The sequence below is a fragment of the Kryptolebias marmoratus genome, linkage group LG9 (genome assembly GCF_001649575.2).
Source record: "Kryptolebias marmoratus isolate JLee-2015 linkage group LG9, ASM164957v2, whole genome shotgun sequence".
NCBI lineage: Eukaryota > Metazoa > Chordata > Actinopteri > Cyprinodontiformes > Rivulidae > Kryptolebias > Kryptolebias marmoratus.
Window position 1 is genome coordinate 16,085,374 of NC_051438.1, and position 23,234 is coordinate 16,108,607.

Consider the following 23,234-nt stretch of genomic DNA (forward strand, 5'->3'; position numbering starts at 1 on the left):
AACTATTTATATCCTCTCAAGGATGCCTTCAAAGCTCTCCTGCAGCTCGGCGGTGCCTCGCCAGAGATAATCGCCGTCCGAGGGGTGTCAGAGACTCACAAAGGCTTTTCGAAAAGTGATCTCTGCTGTGCGAAGTCCACGAGCCCACGTGGGAAAAATCGGAAGCGAAGGTGCTGGCGTGTTTTCCTCCCTCCCCGAGGCGCACCGCTGTCTTATTTTTAGCCAGAGACGAGGAGCGAGAGGGACGTTTCGGCTGGCGTGAGAAACAAGGAAGCAGGATCTCAAAGGCATTCCCAAACAAATGAAATCACTGGGCCGAGTCGTCCTCAGACGATGAAGTGCCTCCGACTCCTTCTAGCCGGGGGAAGACGCGGCGCCTAATTGTCTGTAATTTGCCGAGCTGTGATTGTGCACATATTGTCACCTGGTTTCTCTAGAGGACGCGCTTATCAAGTCATGTTTCATTAACCAAGGTGGGAAATGTTTACGGGAACGCTCGTGTGTGATTTCCCTGCCGGTCGTCCGCTGATTAGCATCCGACAAGACGCTCAACTCCCCCCCCCCGGCATCCCAACTCAATTGTCTTTCTAATCAGTAATCTAATCACATTTCAGATCCCCGTAATTTTGTTTTGGCGTCAGAAACGGCCGTGGAAAAGATTCCCCACAGTCCTTTTTTTTCTTCTTCTGTTCATCAGATAAATGCTCGGATAATTACATTATTATTCACAGCAACTTAGCTGCGGCGGCTTTGCGCTTCTCTCTTCGATCCATACCAGACAGCAGAGAAAGTTTCCCGAAGTTTCTTTAAAGGCTCTGTGAGAGCAAAGGGACGGAGAGCGGAGAGTTTTTCGATGTTTGCGGTCAGCAATACGAACGAGCCCATTTGTATTCAGACCTGTCTCAGAAAAGAAGAGGTTATAGATGCTCCGAGATGGGCACGCCGCAGAGGAGGTGGACGCAATGACGAGAGAAACACTTTCTGCCTCTTGTCGTCCCCTCCATTACGTTGTCACCCTCCGCAACGGCTGCAGGTAATTGCTTTTTTTTTTTTTTTTCCTTCAGTTGTCTACAACAAGAAGATGAGGGCCGACGGAGAAAAAGAGGCCGCGCTGAGGCGTCTGGAGAAGGAGAAGCCGCTTCGTCATTAGTGTAAATCAGCTGGTGTGTCACGTCGAGGTGGGACTACAGCTCGTTCTGGCGTGCCGCTTGTCTAACACACAGAATCCGAGGCGTGGAAGGAATGGGGGGGGCGATCAGACAAGTGCAGAGGCTGATTAGAAACAAGAGTCGGGCTGGGTCGACTGACATACCTCCTGATTCAATGAATGAAAGCAGAATATGTCAATGTTAGACTTTTTGTCTACGTTTTAAATAAGGTTGCACATACAGAAAAAAAAGGCCTCAATGTTTTCTTACATAAACTGGCACATGGTGGGCAAAGCATTGTGCTGAACAATGCAGGCATTTCCCCCGTGCAAAGAAAAGTTACGTTCCGTTTTTCTTTAAGAGATTAGGGCTTTGACTACTTTCTAAGGCTCCAACTACACGAATCCAAATAAATTAAAGGCGTAGGCTGTCGCTCGTCTCCTTTCATGCCAGTGTTTGAGACTAAAACCCTCTTATGTTCAGAAATGATAACGTTGGAGCCATTTTGGTTAAACCTTGAAAATAAGCTGAGGTGTAGTCTCCTGCGATGATCTGTTAGCGCTTATAGTATGTGTCGTTAATGACTCCCAGCTACTGCCACGCTTCATTTGAGCTCCATATCTGTCAAACTGGCTGAGTTTGAGCCATTTTTGTGTTTCCTAAGGTCAGTTGGGTCAACCATCTTGAATTGGGTGGCCTCCGAAATGTAATCAGTCGTAGAGATACATCCAATGATTACCCTCTGAAAGTTGCGTTAAAACCCACTGAGCGGTTCATGACATATTTTGCTGAAAGAGAAACAAGCATACACACACACACACACACACATGCGAAGCAAAAGCACCGGTGCTGTTATCAACAGACTAAAATGCGTCTGAACTCTGAGAAATGTAAACAATGTAAACAACGTGCTCCTCCTCCCCGTCCCTCAGAGGTTCAAAGACAGGCGTCTCAAGACTTGTTTAGGATGGAACAAAAAACGTTTTAGTCCAGAGTTCTCGTGTTGATTTATGCAAAAGTCTTGAGCCAGCTCTCGTCATGGACCGTCGCTGTGAAAGGCAGGCAGTTATGTAATTGCCTGTGTGTGTGTGTGTTCGTTCCCCTGCCTGTTGGCAAAGTATTTTCAGAAACAACTAGACAAATTTTAATGAAACTCGCACAAAGAAATCCCAATGCACCTCTACAACTGATTAACTTTTGGAGTCAAATCCGTTGAAGATGGTCGCCAACTTCAGCCGACACATAAATGGTTATAACTCTGCCATTTTTATAGACACTGAGCTAAACTTTGGCATGGTAGTAGCTGAGAATTATGCCCAACACATAGTCCAAACACTAATAGATCGCATGAGATCTTTGTTAAAGACTTTGGATTCTAGGCAGCGGGGCAACAAGCATTCCTTCAAGATTGCGACTTTCCTTTCTTAGTATATTTTGCTTTCAAGCAGCCAGACTTTCTTGTCTTCTTTTCAACTTGTTTTGTTCAATAGTTCTTCAGGCTTCCCGGAGGTCTTTCAAAGTCTTTCTCTGTCCTTTCGGCTGCTTTTTTGTACTTATTAGGGGTGGCTGATTGTGATTGGCGAGCACCAACCGGCATGTCAGTGTTGATTTCCAGTTGAACGCCGGAGGGTTTCAGTCCGAACGTGTAAAAAAGTAAAAAAAAAAAAAAAAAATCAGTCAGCTAGAACGAAATCACCACATCTGTGGGTCACAAATAAAACAATAAATGCTTTGAAAATGTTACGCAAAGGGTTCAAAATTTAGGGGGGAATAAAAACTGCGCCGCCGCGTTCCATAAACGTTGCATAAAAACGTTGTATCGTGAAATGAGCCGGTTGCCAACGCAAAGCAAGCAGTTACAGACATTCATGTGCTGAAATGACATTTACTTCTGCGACAGTAAGCATATGAAAAAATAAGCCTCAACTACACCAAAGGCTAAAGATCCCCTTTAATTTCCTAATACTCTGAAACTAAAACCGCAGTGCTCCTGAACAAAACAAGTCAGCAGCGTAACTCAGTCAGTAAAGAAGGATGCGAACAATAACTTTGATTGCTAATTGCGTCCTAATTTATTTTTTGTACCAAAAAAAGCAGCACTGAATGAATGCTTAATGAACCTCTTTAAACAGTCTGTGGGGGGAAAAAAAACAACAAAAACCATTCAGCCTGACACAAACTAATCTTTTCACCAGAACGTTTCTGACTGAGCTCTGCATGGTATCAATTCACACTTCAGCTCAAGATATAGATCAGAACATTTAAGGATGTTTTAGCAGATTTTTTTTTATTTTTTTCAAAAGCCACGAACCATATGTTAAATGAGCCGCTTGGCCAAGTCGCTACTTCTTGAATGCTTTTCGCTTGCTAATAGCTTTTACACATGAGCGGCAGATAAATTATCAATAAAGGCCGATCTCTCCTTTCAGACCGACTCGATTTGCATAAAATATTTCCGCCGGTTCACCGAGTTCTGCAGAGAGCCGAGCTTGGAGGAAAAAGAGGGGAGACATCCTGCGGAACCGTAATGCTCGTTTTTATCATCTATTCCTGTAAACATGCCGGATGTAGCCGCGTTCACCTTCTGCTCTCTGCAGCGTGTTTGTCCGTTTCAAGGACTGTCTCGTGTACCATTAAAGCGCACCTGTGACCCGCCATCTGCGGGAACTTTGAGATCTAAAAGCAGGAAATAGACTGATCCCGCCACCGTGCCATTAAGGTGTCACTGCTGCACAAGAGGGGCGCCACATGTCACACGACGTTACAGAGTTGTGTTCAGGCACCCTGGCTGCTTTAAATGACTTCACTCTGAAAAGGACTCAAACTTTTCAGTTTGTCAACTTTAATAATCTTTTTTACAACTACGTATCTCTCCATATTCACTAAAGCTAATCTTTTTTTTTTATTAAAGACCGGCAGAAATGGAAGCTCTAGATAGCCACGATGAGTTTTGTTCCTTCATTTGCACCTACGAACTGAAGCTTCTGTCGGAGCTGCAAGTTTGGTTTCCTGAAAGGACCCAAATGCAGTCATGAAGAAGGTCGGAGCCGATTCTCAGCAAGACTTTTATAAAACCGAGATAAACAGGGGAAAAAATGGGTATAATGTCCAGATGCATAAATGGAAACCAGTGAGGAAAACCAGAGAGGAAACGTACTGGGAGGGGCGATCGCTGAGCGTGCTGATTACTAAGGGAGGACAGAAGCTGGAAACAACAATGAGTTTCTTTAAGGGGATCAGTAGCTCACAGCCGGGCCACAGGGCCACCAATGGAAGGTTTGAGAAACAGTACAAACGAAGTCCCTGTCAAGCAGAGGCTGCGTGTCTGACTTGCTCAGGGCGTGGGAAGAGTCATGCTGCCAGCTCGCAGAAAACGCACGTGACCAGTGGCAGACCTGCGGTTAGCCAGTCTCACGTGCAAGGAGTATGGACTAACGCAAGTGGTTAGCACTCGACGGTCTCTCCTGACTTGTGTGAGCAGAGGGAGGAGGAGGAGGAATGAGGTGATGATGATGATGATGATGGCATCAACAAGCCCTGCAGGGAGACGTTCTCCTCCAAGCCCTGGTGATTATAGTCGACCAGGAGTCTCCCCCCCCCTTCTTGTGCCTCATGCACTGAGCACTCGCCACACATCGGGGTAGAAAGTCAAATATGCAACACTTCTGACATGCAGGCCACACAAATACGAGGCGTGGAGTACTTGTGTAGTACTTTTAAGGCCCGGGAACTTTTACAATGACTGCGCATCACTTGTGCGTCCTACTGCCGCATGCCTGGCTGGGTTTAGGCGTACACAAAACACATTAAAGTGACAAGTCTTAACCATAGTCTGAGAGTCAAAATGTTTCCTTGTAGACCGCCTGTAGGAGCACCTGTAGTGGGCTGTGAATGAGGCTTTAGGTTCCCAGCATCAGTTACCATGGTGACAGACGCACTTTAAGAAGTAAACCAGCTTAGTGATACAGAAAAATCCTAAACTGAGCACGACAATAACTTGAAAACCACACTCCTTCTTTGTAGTACGGGCCTACCTCGTGGTTTAACCGTAGGAATAGAAAGATACCTCGACACATTGACCAAAACTGGTAAGAAGAAACCCAAACGAGGCTCGATACAAAACAAGAACCATAACAACGACCCAAACGGTGACAGATCTGAGCCAGAATCCCCAACCTGCGAGCAAACGCAGCGGTGATTTCTCTCCCGCTCCCGCAAACGGCGCCTTTCTCCTTCCAGCCCTGCTCCTGTTTCCGTGATGGGTGGGTGCAGATGTCTCCGAGCCTGTCAGCAAGACTCCTCGCAGAATAAGCCGAGACAATCATCGACGGGACGCCGACGGGGGCCGCCTTCGCTCGGCAGCGGGGAGCGTTTTTAATCACGCAGGCTCTCTACCCAAGCTCAATCAGCCCTTCAGCCTGAGAGCTCTCGCTGAGCGCCACGCTCGTCGAGCTCAATATTTAAAGGTTTGGATCAGCCGTCGGATCTCTTTAGGCCTCTTCCACCTTTCGGTTTAAGAGAACTGACGCAGACGAACGGCGGTGAACTTGAAATAAGACAAAACAAGAAAAAATGTTGAGCGGGAGGAAAGTAGCTGCAGTGAGAAAAGTGAAAACAAGTTTTGGGTTTATATAACTACCTGATCATCATAAGTAGTAAAATATTATTAATAAATAGTAAATTAACAGTGTTGCCTTAAGTCTACCATCATTACCACAGGGATTGTTTTAACTCTCTGTTGTAAATGATGTCAAGCATTTCAGATTTTGTCGTTCCTTCCAAGAAATCTACAGCAGTGAGCTGGAAACTGTTAGTATGCTGGCTGGTGCAGCTTTACATCTCTCATCTCTCCTAATCCTCCAGATGGGGAGCCTTTGTGTGTGTGTGTGTGTGTGTGTGTCTCAGAACAGTAAGAAGAGGATAACAAGCTTTTACTTCTGTCCTCACACAGAACATGCCTAATGCTACGTATGAAAGGATGACAAAGCAGCGTCCTCATCAGCGCGTCTGTCTTCGGAAACGGGCAAAGACGGGAAATTAAAAGTTCGGATCTTTTGGAGTGAGGTTTCTGTGGAAAGGCTACGAACAATGAATGTCTCACCTGCTGTAGATGGCTCTTTGAATGCCCCTGGTTTGGAGAAACAGAGTTTATTTCTGACTGGATTGAGGAATTAATGACTAGTTAAAGGAGGGGCTGTCTTATAAACTTTTACATCCCGGTTAGCTTCGCATTACACGGGTATTTGCAAGTGGAAAAAGCAGCAGCAGCAGCTGGTTATAGCACTTCCACTGCAGCCTGGGGTGTATCCTTAAATTTCTTCTGGAATATAATGATGTCAAAGGTTTATAAAATAGCGTTCACATGGACTGCTGACATCAATCCAGTCAGAAATAAACTCCATTTCTCCAAACCGAGGAGCTATCTGCAACAGGTAAGATATTTATTGTTCACAACCCCACTTCATAAGATCTGAACTATCTCCTCGGTGCTTTAGGAGGTCTTGTTGAATCCCTCTGATCTCGTTTGCTTTTCCACGCCTCAGAACAGCAGATAATATTAGAAATGCAAAGCGCCGTTGAAGACGGAGGAGCGAACATGGCTGCTAAGGAGACAGATATTTCCCCAGGGAGGCAGTTAGAAAACAGAGCTAGTCGGGGAGGGGGAGTAAATATCACACGCCGGCTTCATCAGATGGCCAGAAAGCATGACTCCAAACGAGAATCAGCATCGCTCCATAAGAGCTGTGTACAGAAGCAGCTGTTTGCTGACACTGTCTCCGTTTCTGCCACCCAGGGATCCCAGCGACTCGGAGTCAGAGCTGTTCTTTTCTGTTTTTTTTTTTTTTTTTTCCATCTTGTCCGAGTTCTGCACCACGCGGGTTGTTCCTCTTCAAGTTTTCCCTGAGAAACACTAACGCTGTCCTCACGATCTGTCACGGAGGGGAGAAGCCCTCCGCCTCCTCTTCCTCTTCCTCCGCTCAGACTCATCACAGTTTCTTATTATCACACCGAGTCATTTCAGGTGTCTTACTGACACATTCTGTGGTTGTTTCATGTGCTGGTGCCCATTGTGAACTGAAACTGGATGGCATTAACTTTATGACACATACGAGGATGCTGTCATATAACATTTTTGCTAAAATATCCCTTATTTGTTGCTCCGAACTATCAAAAGTTGTAAAAATGATTTGCTTCCAGTTGTTTTTTGTTCCCCCCTTCAGTTTTTTTATCCTTTGCACAAATCTTTCAGTCTTTTGTCAGTTTTTATCAGATGTTCTCCAGTTTTTAAAATTGATCGACTGTCATCGAAGGGCGAAAGTGTCTGCGCGTGCTCGTTTGTCTGTCTGTTAGCAAAATATCTCACGAGCCACTGGGTGGAGTGCATTGAAACTCGTAGGACATAATCGTTGCATGTTCCTCCACGACTGGTTTTATGTCGGAGTCAGCCCACTTCAAGATGGCCGCCACAGCTAGGCAACGTTATGAAACGCTAAAATGGCTGCAGCTTAGTCGTTTTGTCAGACGCTGAGCTAAAAGTTTGGGTGGTGGTAGCTGAGAGTCATCCCCAGCAGCTAATCTGAGATTATTACGTTATTCTCAAGGTTTAACCAAAACAACGTGGTTTAAAACTCTGGCGATAAGCATCCCTTCACATTTATTTACTTTTTATATCAATTTAAGGCTTTTAAAATCAGCTTGCCTTTTAATGATATGTTTCAGGGCAACGACTGCTTCTCAAGACTTCATTGAACAGAAACGAAACCCGTTTCTTTTCTTGATTTGCTTTAAACGAAACCGAATTTTAGATCTTCTCTTTATTATTTGTTTTAAAATCTCCAGCAGAATTGGTGGTGGTTGTGGTGGGGGTGGGACTGCAGATAATGAAAGCAGGAAATGGAAGAAGATGTGGGAAAAGACTGCAGCGGGACTGTCCAGGTCCTGACCCCCCTCGTCTCTGTGACCATGAGCTGAACGCAGCTCTAACGAGGCCGCGACGCTCACCCGGCAGACATGTTTCGGCTTCATCTCCTCAGATTTAATCACCTCTACGGCTCTGAGAAGAAAGGCCACGTGCTGACAGGTTTTTAAAACCGGTTCGGCCGACTCCTTCTGGATGTGGCGTTTTCCCCGGGACGGTCCAGGAAGTCTCCTACGAAAACAGGAAGCTGCAAGTCAACGCAAGGAGACGGCGGACGAGGGAACAGCTGCGCAGGACGGCGGCCCCCTCGGCCCAGTTCCACCGCAGGGGGACACAGGAGTAATGATGGCACCCAGAGGAGCCGGGGGGCCCCGCCGAGAAAAACAACACAAACTTTGGACAAACAAGGGGAATGTTTGTCTTCACTGACCTTTGACCCCTGTTTCTAATGCACCAATGCGTCTCTCTTTGTGTCCATCTCCGTTCAAAGTAAACTCGACATTCCTGGGATCATTTCGCTGCATCGGCCGGGTCACATATGGACTTTATTATGATGCCTGGAAAACAGAGGAGGATGCTCTTCATCTGGGGATTTTTCAAATATTTTTACATCCCGTTATCTGGAGCTGCGCCTCGAATATTTTCTCCTTAAAAAGAAAATATTCTGCATAAAAGCTCCTGTAATAAAAGAAAGACTTTTTACTTTGAGGATGCTGATTCAGCGTTCAGATTATTGGTTTCCTGTTTTTTTTAAATTATTGTTTGTTTGTTTTTTTCAGTCAGTTTTTTGAAGTCGACCTACTTCTGCAGACTTTGAGCTGTTCTAGCTGTTCCGGAGATGGGTTCGGCCACTTTTGGGTTTTGAAACTTGATTTCTATAATTATATTTCTCTAATAAAAACATCCAGATCTCTTCAGCTCTTTTAAAAACGTTCTCTTTCCAATCTGCTGTTTTGTCTTCTTATGCAGCTTTTAGTTCGTTCTGCTACTTTTAGCTGGATTTTTGCTACTTTCAGCTTTTAGTTAACATTTTGCTGTTTTTAGCTAGTTTTGTTCTACATTTACCTTTTAGCTCGTCTTTTACTTCTTCTAGCAAGCCTTTTGCTTCTATTAAGTTTTTTGCTTGTATTTAGCATTTTGCTAGTTTTAGCTTTTAACTACCATACAGCTACTTTTAGCTTTCAGCTAGCCTTTTGCTGCTTTTAGGTTCTTCTAGCTAACATTCAGCTACTTTTAGCTTCCCTCTACCCTTTTTTTAGCTTTCAGCTAGCCATTTGCTTCAGTTGCTTTCTGCTAATCTTTTGATGCTTTTAGCTACCATTTTGCTACTTTTAGCTCTCAGGTAAATATTTGCTACTTTAAGCTTCTAGCTAACACTCAGCTACTTTCAGCATCTTTCTGCCATTTTGCTGTTTTTAGCTTTTAGCTAACCATTTGCTTCCTTTGCTTTCAGCTAACCTTTTGATGCTTTTAGCTATTCTTTTGCTACTTTTATCTTCTAGCTATAATTCTGCTATTCTTATCTTTTAACTAGCGTTTTGCTACTTTTAGCATCAAGCTACCATTCTATTTTCATCCTTTAAAATAGAATAGAATTTCTTTTAGCTAGTGTTCTGCTTCGTTTAGTTTTAACCAAAGCTGTTTGTTCTGCTTCCTTTAGCTTTAACAACTCAGTTTCAGCTTCTTCAGCTGATTTCGGCGGTCCTTCAGCTCTCAGCGGTCTAACACCTCCGGTCACAGAGAAGCTTTTTTTGTTTTTTCCGCCAGCCTTCAGCAGAAAGGCCAGCGACGCGCTGAATAACAAAAGCCGTCCTCCGCCCCGGACTCCACATTTATCAAGGTGGAGATTAAAAGCTTTATTATTCTGCACTTCACAGACTCTGTGAGAAGAAACTCCGACTCCGAAACGAGCCCCGCTTCAGCTGCAGAGATAAGCCCCACCTAACCCATAAGATGGATATCATGTGTTTAATAGTTATGCAGAGAATCCCCACATGAATCGTTTCTCCTCCACAAACCCTGAAAAGCAGAAAGGAGGAGGGGTTCAGGCGCTCGGATCAGATTCATCCGTCTCTGGGTTCTGCTTCTTCAGAACCAGTCCGCCGGGTTCAGGAGGAGCAGCAGGTGATAGAGCCGCCGGATTCCTTTCCAGGTTGCAGCTTCTCCTCTGGTTGGATGCACTGCTTGTTTAATATTACACAATGTTCCGCCTGACTTATTTTAATTTCAAACTGACTCGTCAACAGAGCTTTGATTAGAGCTGATGGTTATTACAGCACAGAAACTGTTTTTATTCTTTCTTTCTCATGTACTTTTTGACAACAAAAAAATCTTTTTGAATTTTGTTTTGTACATTTTTTAATATCAAACTACTGCAATATTCTACCTTTTTGAGACAATGATATATTCTAGTAGTAGAGAAAAAATGTGTAGCTCATTTTTACAGTAGAAAACTAGAAATGGGAGACAAATAAATAAAAAAAAGAAAAGTCTCGTAAGGTTTTTTGGCACCTTCTGCCACAAAGCTACCTTTGATTTGGATCTCTGCTACAGAGCAGGTAAACCTGACATTCAGAGACCATCCTTCAAAGATGGATCCCCACAGAGAGCCGGTGCATTCAGGGAATCAGAGTTTTTACGTTTGTGTCACGGATTTGCAGAAGGAGGATTCGGACCCAAACGCAAGGAGCTTCCAAATGAAAACCAATTCATTCTAAAAGAACAAAGACAAAAACGGGGCTGACGTGGCAGCAACGACTAAAATAACAAAAACTCACAAATAATGGCAAAAACGGGAAAGCACGAGGAACCCAGACTGAGCACGACGGCAACAATGAGCCAGCGGGTTTGAGAAGGAGAAGACTGGGTGTTAAAGGCAGAGGCTGATTAGTTAGTGGGCACAGGTGAAGTGATTACTAACTGGGGACAGGTGCAAACAAGTAACGAGCTGAGGCAAAGTGAATGATGGCAGGGGAGCAAAAACTACACAAGAACTTACAACAGTGGTCTCCAATCCTGGTCTTTGATGGCCACTATCCTGCATGTTTTACTTGTTTCTCTCGAGCAGCAATCATTTCTGAGACAGGTGGTCCCTCCCGCCACACTGTGGCCTGATAGTTTCTCATATTTATATTGAAAAACATGAACCTGATGCCCAAAGATCAGGTGGACTGGAGCTAAATAAATACATTTCCATCACCACTAGGCTTCATTTCTTAGTAATTAAGTGGTCATTTACATTTAAACAGGATGTTCAGTTCAAACTGCATCCTGCCATTCCCCACCTGGCCACCAGGTGTCAGGATTCTGCTCCCGTGGATCACCTGCCTGCACAGCTGTGAGTCATCGCCTCATTAGTTTCAGCACAAGTAGTTTCTTCTTTCTTTCCTTTTTGTCAGATTGTATGTGTCTCAGAGTTACATATATTACCGTATCTGTTGACATTCTGAATTCACTTCACTTCGCGCCGTGTGGCTAAACGCTCTTTTTATGCTTTGTGTTTACCAGTTCGAGGCTTTTCCTGACATTTTGACTCGTCAGAGGAGCGAACGGACAGGTTTACTTACGCAACGATATCAGAACGGGTTATTTTTGGCTCCAACGCTCTCAGATTAGCGTTTAGTTTTGTTTTTCGCTTGACCTAAATGTCTGCTTGCGCTGACAATCTGTGGGCTGCAGTTTCCTCCAGCAGCTAGTCATTTCTGTCAAGTTTCTCTCCTTTTTAGCTCTAACCCAAACCGGTGGAAGTCACAGCCTTTGTTTACCTCTAAAAGTTGTTTTTTTTCATGTTTTATCTGCAGCATAAACAAAAAAGTTAGAAATAAGACTGAGCAGCCGTGCTCCACACTCAACTCTCTGTATCCTTTAGCCTTTAGCTTTTTTTTTTACTTTTGTGCCAAATCAGTTGCATTTTCAAGGCAAAGACGTGACACTGAAGGATGTCTGGCTTTCAAACGGAGCCCTCAGGAACATAAGCTGCTTAGCACCGGGTTGCTAACAGGTCAAAGAAAGCCGTTCCCGGATTAAACCGCGTTGGATGTGCCGGTGCAGCGCACTTCAGCACTCACACCGGAGGCTCGTGTCAGATGGTATCAGCGGTGGCGCTACGAGCCGGGCTCACGGAGCGTTTCTGATTTTTTTTTTTTGATCAGGCCGAGTGGGCGTCTCTTAGCCTCACTTTGCCTCCGAGCTGCGAACAAATAAGGACGTGCACTCACACTCGTACCATAAATGAAATAAATGTTCGGGCGTTCCTCGAAAGGACTGCACAACCTGCCAAACTAAGATCTTAGGTTGGGAAATGACAGAGCTGTAGAGTCGTTTTGGTCAAACCAGGTGTTCTGAATGACTCTCAGCTACCACCACGTCAAATTTATGCTCCATATCTGAGAAACGGACAAAAATGTAGCCATTTTGCGTGTTTGCTAAGGTCGAATAGCCGTGGAAAACCCTCTTGAATTGGGTTGACTCCAAAAGTTAATCAGGCGTACGTCCACTGATAAAGTTTCATTCAAATCCGTCCAGTTTTTCATGAGACAGGAAAAAAAGGCTATTGCTCACCTGGCCAGCTGTGAATCAGTGGTTAGAGCAGTCATCCTCCGATGAGAGAGTTGGAGGTTCGATTCCACCAGACTCTGCAAGACTAAACCCCACTGAATGTAAGCTAAAGCACTGATTAGACTCTATAGATGATTTATTCAGGCTAGCTGTAAAGCTGTAGTAGAGGGCTGAATGAATGGGTGAATAAGGGCACAAATTGTGTTGTAAAGCGCTTTGAGTGGCCTGATTGGCAAGAAAGGCGCTATATAAGTACAGTCTGTTTTTCCTTTCGGCCACATCGCAGCCGAAAGTGGGAGAAAGCTGTAGCTCGGCTGTTAGCATGTGCTGTACGTTTGCTCCATAAGATGACGAGCCAAGAAGAAAACTCCCCAACGTGTCTGACTGATCCATGAATGATCGCTTATCCCTCCGCTTTTTGTTTCCGAGGACAAACATTCAGCTCTGTCCCATGACTCACAGATGTGTAGGAGTTCTGAAACTGTGTGTGTGTGTGTGTGTGTGTGTTATCACATTTACATTTGGACGACACAGAGACACACACAGAAATTGTTGTGAAGCTGTCTGATCACTCAGATTGTTACCATGTGGATTATTGTTGACATTGCCCCCTCAACTGGAACATAAACAGTCGTTTTCCTTTAAAATAGACCTAAAATAGACTCTGCGTCCTCAGGGGGTCGATAAAGTTATATATCATTACTGAGAAGCAGGGGGAACCCATGTGTACGTTAGGAGGAAGGCATATCACCCGCTGTCTGAGGTCATCGAGTGCTGAGAAAGGACAAACAGTAGTTGGAGCCTTTTCGGTTAAACCTTAAAAGTAACAAAACTACCGTGTGAGATATTGCAGTATGTTGCGTCACCTTGGAGCATGTGTTGTGAGTGACTCTCAGCTACTACCACTCCGTGTTTCAGCTCAATATCTGTAAAATTGGCTGAATTGGAGCCATTTTTTTACGTTTGCAACGATTGCTTTGATGTGTCAGCCATCATGAATTACACTGACTCCAAAAGGTTAATCGTTTGCAGATGTCCTTTAAATGCCGTTCAGGGATTCCTGAGATATTTTACTAACAGTCCAGACAAATAAACACCCACAGACGTGGGCAAAAAAACATTATCACTCCCTCTGCCTTTGCCTTGGACAGAAGTGAGGGAACAGTTAAAGTTAGACCACAGTCAGGGCTGCAGTTGTCATCGGAGGGCATCTTCTATCAGTCTGAAAAAAAAGAAAAGAAAAGCATCATTTTTCAGAATGTTCAATCTCAAGAGATATGCTTTTATAAAAACAAGGACACTGCAGTTCTAAAAAAAAAAAAAATGCTGGCAATTCTTAAAAGCGAGGAATTTGGTGATGGGAAAAGATCCACAGCGCCTGATGTTGTTTACACACGAGGCAGCCTTTCTGCATGCGGGAGACATGAGCGACGATAACCCTGCAGAGACCGTGGGTGCAGCTAAATACGAGGGCGCCGTGTGTGACTGTTTGTCTGTTAGCAAAATATCTCATGAACCACAGGACGGATTTTAATGAAACTCTTCAACAGTAATGACTGGGTGTACTTCTAAATCTGATTAACTTTTGGAGTCAACTCCATTCAAGATGGCCGCCACAGCTAATCGATCTTGACAAACACATAAATCACTATATGTAGTTCATTTTACAGACGAGCTGAGATTTGGGGCTGGTAGGAGCTGAAGTCACGTCACTTCCCACTCACACACAGTTCACTCTATAAACGCACCACTTGTTGTTCCCTGCAGTCCTGGGAGAAAACTGGGACTGTTTCCCAAAGAGCTGAACTGGAAGATGATAAAAGCAGCTCATGGATGAATTTAACTTATGTAAACTGTATTCTAAAGGATGTCAAAACTGTAAATTTAAGGAAATTTTCTAACTTCTTTGTTACAATTATAAAGATTTTTTTTCTGTATTTTTAATAAATTAGTTTTTATCACATATTTAAAAAGCTAATAAGATTGGAATTGGCCCAAAGCACTTTGTTCCTGGCCCCGGTCCAACCAGCCTTTAGCTCATTCAAATTAAACTCAATTTCTCCAAACTCAAGGTACTTCAAAGAGCTATCTACAACAGGTAAGATGTTATCTGCGCACAACTTCTCCATAGAACCCCACGTCTACTAAAAAGTCACCACACAGTCGTTCTAAAAACATTTCACCTTTGTGTTTTTTTACAGCCTCCAAGGGTGTTTTTGTTTTTCCGTTCTTCGAGTTTTCATCGTGTTAGGAGTGACCTTTTAGCTGATTTGACCTCATTAGGAAGATTTATTTTAAATTATGATGGGATGTGTGCATAAATGTTTGCGGGGGTTGCGATGTTCGCCAAATATGATTTAAAAATCCTGACCTTTAATTATCAAATCCCCACTGGGTCTGCATCCACGTTTGGCCCTCTGCTTCCTCTCTTCTTTCAGCTGTTGTGTTTTGGGTTTTTTTGTTTTGTTTTTTTATCTTTTTGCAGCCAGCAGTTCTGGTCAGTTTGAATCTAAAGATGGCTCCATTTCAAACATTTTTAAAAGATGTTTCAGTTTGTAGCAGCCGCCATCATTGGGACATTAGGGACGTCTGAGACAGGCCGTGGAACAAAAGCGTATAAAAAAAAAAATAGGGTTAATCATTTTCTCGGTTAAAGATGTGCCGAGCTGATGAGGCTTCGCTCCTGTCTCCGCTTGCAGCTCGCTGTGCTCCTCGGCTCCTCTCAGCTGAGATTCTGTCACATTTCATCCCCGCTCCTTACCGGTGGAGGTGAGGATTCGTGTCACTCCGGCTTATTACACGAACAGGTCCCAGTGCTGCATCCATGAATTATGCAGCAGCTGGATGACTTACAGAACAATGCCTGACAATGACAGCGCTGCCGAAAATTTGTGGCATTTCATCCCCGGAGTCTGTGTTCAATTGAAAATCTACCAATCAGGGGACTGTAACAGCTCCGGGAGCTCATCCGCACACTGGGTTCTGCTGCAGATGGGGGGGGGAGGAAAAAAAAGGTAAATTGTTGGAAAACTCTTTTTTTATTTGTTTTTTTAATGCAGCTACGAGAACATTTCTGGAATATAGACAAAGAGCCATTGTTCGGGGGTGGTCACAACATCCAGTTTATAGAGAGGAAGACGGATGATGAGAAGCTTGAGGATTAACAAAAAACTCAGAATCAGCTCAGGTTTTGTCCAGAACTGTTCATGGGAAGGTTTGAATACGGGGTTCTGTTGAACGACGAACAACCGAAGTTTAAAGAATTAGAAACGTAAATAATAATACAGATAAATGATCTCTGTGAAAATATTAAGCCTGGGTTGGAAGCATGTCGAAGTGAGAAGATCAACCTGAGGGAGCTAAATCCCACGGAGCTCGGTACCAGACAGCCGACGTTGTTCACAAATCATACAGTAAACAATGTTCTGCTGACTTCTTTGCAGTCTCTCGGCGTCGCCCCCGAACGACGCGTCCATCAGCTCGATGCCAACAGAGAGAGACACCGAGCAGCTGGCTTAGCGGAGTAGAGGGAGCAGAGAGGCACTTCGACCGGGACGCCGACCTTCTTTTTCCCCCGACAGCGTTCCCACATGGCCACGCTAATGCGACTGTAGCCTCTGGGCTCCGGTCCAACGTCTGCTGTGGGCAGCTGATGCAGTTCAGAGGGGATCGGTAGGTACGTGTGTACTGTGTGTGTGTGTGTGTGTGTGTGGGTGTCGAGGGAAAATATAAATTATCCTGGTTTCCTCTGAGGATAAGGAGAAGGTCTGACCAGCAACAGGCAAGGAGGCTAATTGAAACTAGGCACCACAAAACAACAGGATTCCCTAAAGTCTTTCATTTTCGCCTGTTTTGTGTTTGTTTAACGTCATTAATGGCCAACATGAAAACTATTCTGATTTACGCAGCTGAGGTAGAATCTTCAGGATGGTCCAGTTCACCTGTAGTGTATAAACTAAACAGTAACAGGAGCTATTATTCCTGAGACAACAAGGGCACAGACACTACTGTACTTCAAATATTTTGTCAGGGATTACTCACATTAACTTTTCTTTATTTTTTTTAATGAGCTGTAGACAAACCAGCACATCAGAATGGTTAACATTTAGACCCCTGAGTTCAACCAAAGCCTGTTCAATGATAAACTTCGGACATGAACCCGAAAGTTGAAGCCAAACAGGAACTAACTTTCCCTGTCAGCACAAGTTTGAAGTCCTTCTCCCCTGCTACTGGTAAAATAAAGAAATAAACCTAGGACAGTTTATTTTCTCTTCAGCTGTTGACTCTTTGTTCGCACAAGTTACAGTTGTTTGTTCAAATCTTCATTTTTCCAACATGTTTAGCTGTAACTGGCTGTTAAAAGAAAGCTCATGAACTCGGGGGAGTAAGTGGGCAGACTCTGGTTCCAAAACTACAGCCTGGCAGCTTCCATGACACGGTTCCTGCTGGAAGGCAGGCACTCTTGGTCTATCTAGTTAAAGACAGGTCCTCAAAATAATATCAAACGGAGTGTGTATGTCGTAAAGTACAAGCAGACATGGAGTTGTTGAGGCCTTTATGCAGCAACCTGGAAGTACTACTTCACGTACGTGTTCGCAGATACTGTTGATGGTTCTCCACCATCCGGGGGGAGTAATCCTAGTAGGTTCAATCGATGCCAACTGGATTCTTTCTCACAAGAGGAGTATCTCAGTTGGAACTGAAAAATGCGAAGTTCAAAGCTTTTAAACTGTACTGAGCCGCGTCGCTCTCTGCAAGCTGAACTCACGTGGCAAATCACTGTCCCTCCTGAGGGCCTTTGACAGCCTGGTGAGAATGCACGCATGAAGGTGTGGACAAGGGTGTGAAACTGACTGGAGATCAGATCCAATACTGCACTGGGTGAGCTGTTTAATCTGTCATCTGTTCCCCAAACCCATCCCTGACCTCCATGGATTGTCCCTTGAGTTTGAGCTGAAGGGCCGCCACCAGGGTCTGGTGTTGTGGCACGTGCTTGTCTACTTCCTGTTTGGTTGTCCCCATATATATATATATATATATATATATATATATATATTAAAAAAGTCCAAACACTTTACATGACACCACTCGTCCTTTAGATGAACCTGGAGCTTTTCGGGCCCGCCTGCTGCGTACGGAGTGTTTCTGCGTCTGTTATCCTTCTCTTCACTGTTTGAAGCTGTAGAGGTTTCGCAGATAAAAAAAAAAAAAAAAAGCCCAATTTGGGTTTGGATCTGCGGGTGCAGAGCGCGCTCTCCGTGCCTTCTCCATTCCCTTTGCCTTTGAAGGATATATGCTTCTGCTCCCAGCTCGAACAGCAGGTTTGTTGCACGTAAGACGAATGCAAAATTAACTGAATATGTAATGACAGGTACCATCACGAGCAAATTAGTCTCCATCACAACATAAGTGTGTTATTGACGATGGATATGAGAAGTCGAGGCACTCTTGAGCAGTGGGTTTGTTAGATTTATTAGTTCTCATCCCGATTTAATACCTCGTCTCAAGCAACAAGTGCCTAAAAGCCACAATGGACAACATTTTCCACTGAGACTTATAAGAAAATCTTCCTTTTTACATGAGCAGCTTGCTGGAATTCACAGTATACTGACATGCAGGATAAAAACACGCCACAGAGCGTACGGAACGTGACATCTACACAAGAATCCACAATAAAACAGAGACTCACACCCAATCAAAACACCGAGGCCTCCGGTGCACCCCGGGGGCCCACAAATCCTCAGTCCAATCAGCGTCATCACAGATGAAAGGAAACTTATTTGGGGTGAAACACACGAGCGTATTGTGTTTTATGGAGAAAATCTGCCGTCTCCAAACTCCCACATCCCTCAGCTTAGACGGATTGCTCTCAGACAAGCGGGGGCCTCTTCCAGCCTCTCCTTTGTTTGGCTGGCAGGTATCAGTCGTCTCCATCAGGACTCGGCGGCGAGCTTAAAGCGCACTCGGCCCAGCCAGGCTGCGCGTTCGGTGTCAGACACAATGTGTTCGTCACGTCGACGCACGGACCCGACTGTTAATACGGAGCTAAGGAGCGGAGCCCCGACGCTGATTCTGTCAGTGACGTCATCTGGAGCTTTTATTTATTTATTTTCTAAATAAATACACAATAAACTGTCAAAGTGATACATAAAATGAGCCTCGGTTTTTCAAGTCAGATATTTCTCTCCCCTGCTTCATGTCTTCACATCATATCTGTCTTTTATGGTTTCGGTTTATAGAAACATCCTTCTGTATCTCTGCCTGCTCTGGAGGACACAACCCAGATTATGAATATTTTCACTGAAAAGAAATCCCTTTTTATGAATAAAAAAATATATATATTACACATATATGAGCTGCCAGTTTTACAGGTACTGACCTAAGATCTGGTGTGGCAGTAGCTGAGACTGATCCCCAACACCTCCTCTGAGCGCTAACAGAATGTCCCATCAACTATCTGGAGTCAACTTTTTTTTTTTTGTCTGTTAGCAAAATATCTAATGAACCACTGGATTTTAATGAAAACTTCAGGAAATAATCATCGAATGTACCCGTATCACTGATTAACTTTTGGAGTCAATCCAATTCAAGATGGCCGCCACAGCCAACTCACCTTAAAAAAAAAACAAAAAAAACAACACGAAACTAGCCATATTTCAGTCAGTTTTACAGATATTGCACTAAAAGTTTGTGTGGTAGTAGCTGAGACTCATTCACATCACATACGTGCCACTCCTTGTGTGAGATCTTTGCTTAACACTTCAGCATTACCTGTTGGAGTCAGCTCTGTTTGTCTGTTAGCAAAATATCGCATCAAATTTTATTGAAACATTCAGAAATGCATCGTTGGATGTACGTCTACAACTGATTAGCTTTTGGAGTCAGTCCGATTCAAAATGGCCATTCCAACTATTTGACATTAGCCAACACAAAAATGGCTGTAACTCGCTCAGTTTTACAGATACTGAGGTCAAATGTGGTGTAGCAGTAGCTGAGAGTCATTCATAACACGTACTTGTAAAATCAGGTTGTGCGTTACGTTATAAGTCTGACCAAAACAGCTACAACTCTTGCATTAAAGACGATTATTTATATATATATATATATATGTATATATATATATATAAATATAAGTATTATAAATATAAATATAAATAAAAAATATAAAATATAAATATAAATATAAAATCTTGTGTGATATATATATTATCTTTTACTTTTAAACCCTGCGTACGTCTGTGAGCCACTCGCTGTACGACGTGAGATAATCTGGGGGTTCTCTCCTACTGATTGCAAGTACAGTTCAGAAACTGACCATTTTCCTGGAACGATCAGCCTCCGTACGGGAAGCTGCTAACGACCTCTGCTCAGCGAAACGCACGATAAGCCGGCGAGCCGCTGACGGACAGTCTGCTCCGCCGGTGCTCATTTGAAGTCCGGTCGAGTGAGAAACGTATGCAGACGAACACGAAGCCCCGCCATTAGAGCTTGGACGGCGTCATTACTCATCGGAAACCTAACAGAGTGGGTCCTTCATCCATTACCTGCAGCACACAGCCGGGCCAAAGAGCAGCGGCGGCGGCAGCGGCTTGTTAATTAAAATGGATTCATCCCGCTCATCGTGCACCTGGACTCACCCAGACAGGTGGGGGAGGAGGGGGTTCGATAACCACAGAGGGAGAGTTATAGAGCGGAGCATTTTTTTTTTTATTTAATGTCATCATCGGTATGTGTGGCAAAACCCCCAAGCTGTGTCGTAGTTCCTGTCAGATTATTTTGTAATTTCATTGCTTTAATCTGTATTTTTTGATTTCATAAATATTGGTACCAAAATTGGTTTTAGAGGGAAAAAAAGAGAATTCTTTATTATCAACCACCCGAAAGCAATCATTGGATGTACATCTACGGGTAAATAGCTTCTGGAACTTGATTCAAGATGGCCGCAGCCAATCAAATACAAAAATGGCTGCTATGACATAGTCATTTTTGCAGCTATTGAGCTCAAATTCAACATGGTAGTAGCTGGGAGTTGTTCCTGAAACATAACCTGAGCACTAACAGATCACACAAGATTTTTCTTTAAAACTTTGGCGTGCAAGGCAGCGGGTGACATGCATTCCTTCAAGGAATGCTGCTTTCATTATTGTTTTTTTTCCAAGTACTTTGTGAAAGAAGAGCTGGCAACATCCTGCTCTACTGCTATGATATACGCCCCAAATTATAATTCATGATAATAATATAAACAAATGCCTATTTTTAGATGTGACAATCCATTTTTCAGGCATCTGTGGGGATAAATGATGCTTATTGTCAATCTTTTCTTCGTATAGGCATAATGACGTTCAGCTAGTGGACATAAAATGGCCGTAGCAGTAAAATAAAATATCCAGGAGTGGGTCGTCCTTCCTGTCAGCACGGCAGCAGCTCATAAAGAGGAGCTGCAGCCGAGAACAAACCTTTTTTTTTTTTTACAGTTATGAAACACTTGTGTTGTCATGCAGGATTAAACATCTAATAAAAACACGGGATTTTATTATTGTTAGGCATGCTGTACAAATCAGGGCGAAACACACACGGCCAGGTTGAAACGGTAATAAAAGCGCTCGGGAAAAGCAATATTTCTTCGTTCGCTGAGACGAACGAGACGCTTCTTGATGTGAAACTGCTGCGAGATGCTGCTGCCCGTGTTACGTTACGGCAGAACTGCTTGGGGAGGAAATTCTGATCGACTGCACGAAGAGCAGGAAAGGCATGAATGTTACAAAAACGATGAGCTCTGGATTGAAATGAGTAGATTCTATTTATCGAACATACAGTTTTTTTTATTTTATTTTAAGAGCTCTTTTTGCTTTTTGCTCTGCATTTACATTTACAAACGCCCACAAAGGAAACATACGATGAGATTGTTCCCCATCGTGTGACAGAAGAGTTTAAAAAAAAGAACATATTTTACCGAGAAACAAGTCATTTTTCCTATTGGTTGACAAATAATGAATGAAAATTAAACACTCTAACTGTAACCCTTCTCTGTTCCCTTCGTATTAGAAAGCAGCTTGACTGATGAGATGTCACCAGTAATGTTAATCCAGTACATGAGGACTACAATATGCTGCTTTTAGAGAGCAGTTTTAGGAACTACATGCTCGTATTACTGTTCTGAAACATTAAAACGAATCAGTATATGAGTAGCTTTCCTTAAATATTACTCCACTGAATCAGAACTTCAGTATTTGACAAAGACAAACTTTTTGTTCTGAATTATAAGGATCAAATGAACTGACATCTCATGCTGTCGTACCAACTGAGAGAAACTATCTTTAAAATATTTAGATCTGCTATATCTATCCTTTTTTTTTCTCTCGATGGAGTATAAAAAGCTATTTCCATCAACAGCTGATCGTTTCAGTCCAGGCTAGAAAACGTCTCCGCTGTGACATCTGAGCTGCTCTTTTTTGGCTAAACGTATTAAAATCCCTGTCAAGCCAAAGCTGCCAAAAAACTGTCATCAACAGGAAGAGAGGGACCCAAAAACAGCATCACGCCTGGACTGAAAAGCTCACATATCTGCCTCCATCTGTCTGTTTGCATATCTGAACAGAAAACCGTGGCCGGAGAAGCAGATGCAGCCGAACTTCATTTGCAAATACACAACTAGACTATGACTGATACGGATTAGCTTGCTATTTGTTTTAAGTGGCGCATACAAACTAAATTACACGCCTAAAATTGGAAATCCTCTCCTCTTACCTCCCTTATATTTCACAGGTGGGTTTTCTAGAAACCACTCCAGTGTTTCATTGAATCCAGATAAAGTGAGGAAGACGAGCAAACACACGCACTCGACTTGGAAAAGATCAAAAGCCAGTTGTCTAACTTCTGGTCGCTCTGAATTAAGAGCGCTGCCCGCCTCTCCCGGAGCTGCTGACAGACGCTGGATGATAAAACAGCCACTTCACATGCTGCTGGGAGAAACACCCCTTCAGCTAGAACCAAGCAGGGAAAGCTTCATGAACCTTCATCAAACAAAGGGATTAGAATTAAAGCACGTGCACACGCACAGTTAAAGGCTTAGCGTTCCTTGAAAGAACGCCGATCACCCAGAGTTTCAAACCAAGATCAGGAAATAATGAAAGAGTTAGAGCCGTTCTGGTCAAACCTTATGTGCGATCTTGTGCAAGATCTCCCAAGATTTGTTGGTTTCGTTGACTATGACGGCCAGCTACAAACACTCTGAAGTTTTACTGCAATATTTGTCAAGACTGACTGAACTATGGCCACTTTTGTTGTTGCATTTTGAATTAGGGAGACTCCAAAAGTTGATAATTTGTAAGATTTACGTCCAGTGATTAATGTCCGAGAGTTTCCTTAAAATCTGTTCAATGGTTCGTGAGATATTTTGCCGACAGACAGACAGGGTTGGTGCCAACAGCTCCTAAAGTGTTTTAGGCAAAGATGTCCTCAGAGTATGGGTTGTGAATGGTTCTCGGGGACTACCACACTAAATTTTAGCTGAATACCTGTAAAATTGGCTGAGTTTGAGCCATTTTTGTGTTGGCTGAGGCAGCAAACTGGAATCCAAAAGTTAATCAGCTGTAGATAATCGTTCAATG

General features: G+C 43.6%; 1 long non-coding RNA gene across 3 annotated transcripts in view; it reads left to right on the top strand.

Annotated features, from left to right (window-relative positions):
* LOC119617336 overlaps positions 1-17,536 on the top strand; it is a 37,039-nt gene extending 19,503 nt beyond the window's left edge. For 2 of the 3 annotated variants that reach the window (XR_005233570.1, XR_005233571.1), the window contains exon 3: positions 1,065-10,525. This is a non-coding gene — a long non-coding RNA (uncharacterized LOC119617336). Of the gene's footprint in view, positions 1-1,064; positions 10,526-16,067 lie in introns of those variants that run through there. The other variant, XR_005233572.1, reaches the window with a different exon arrangement.
* The last annotated feature ends 5,698 nt before the right edge of the window (positions 17,537-23,234 follow it).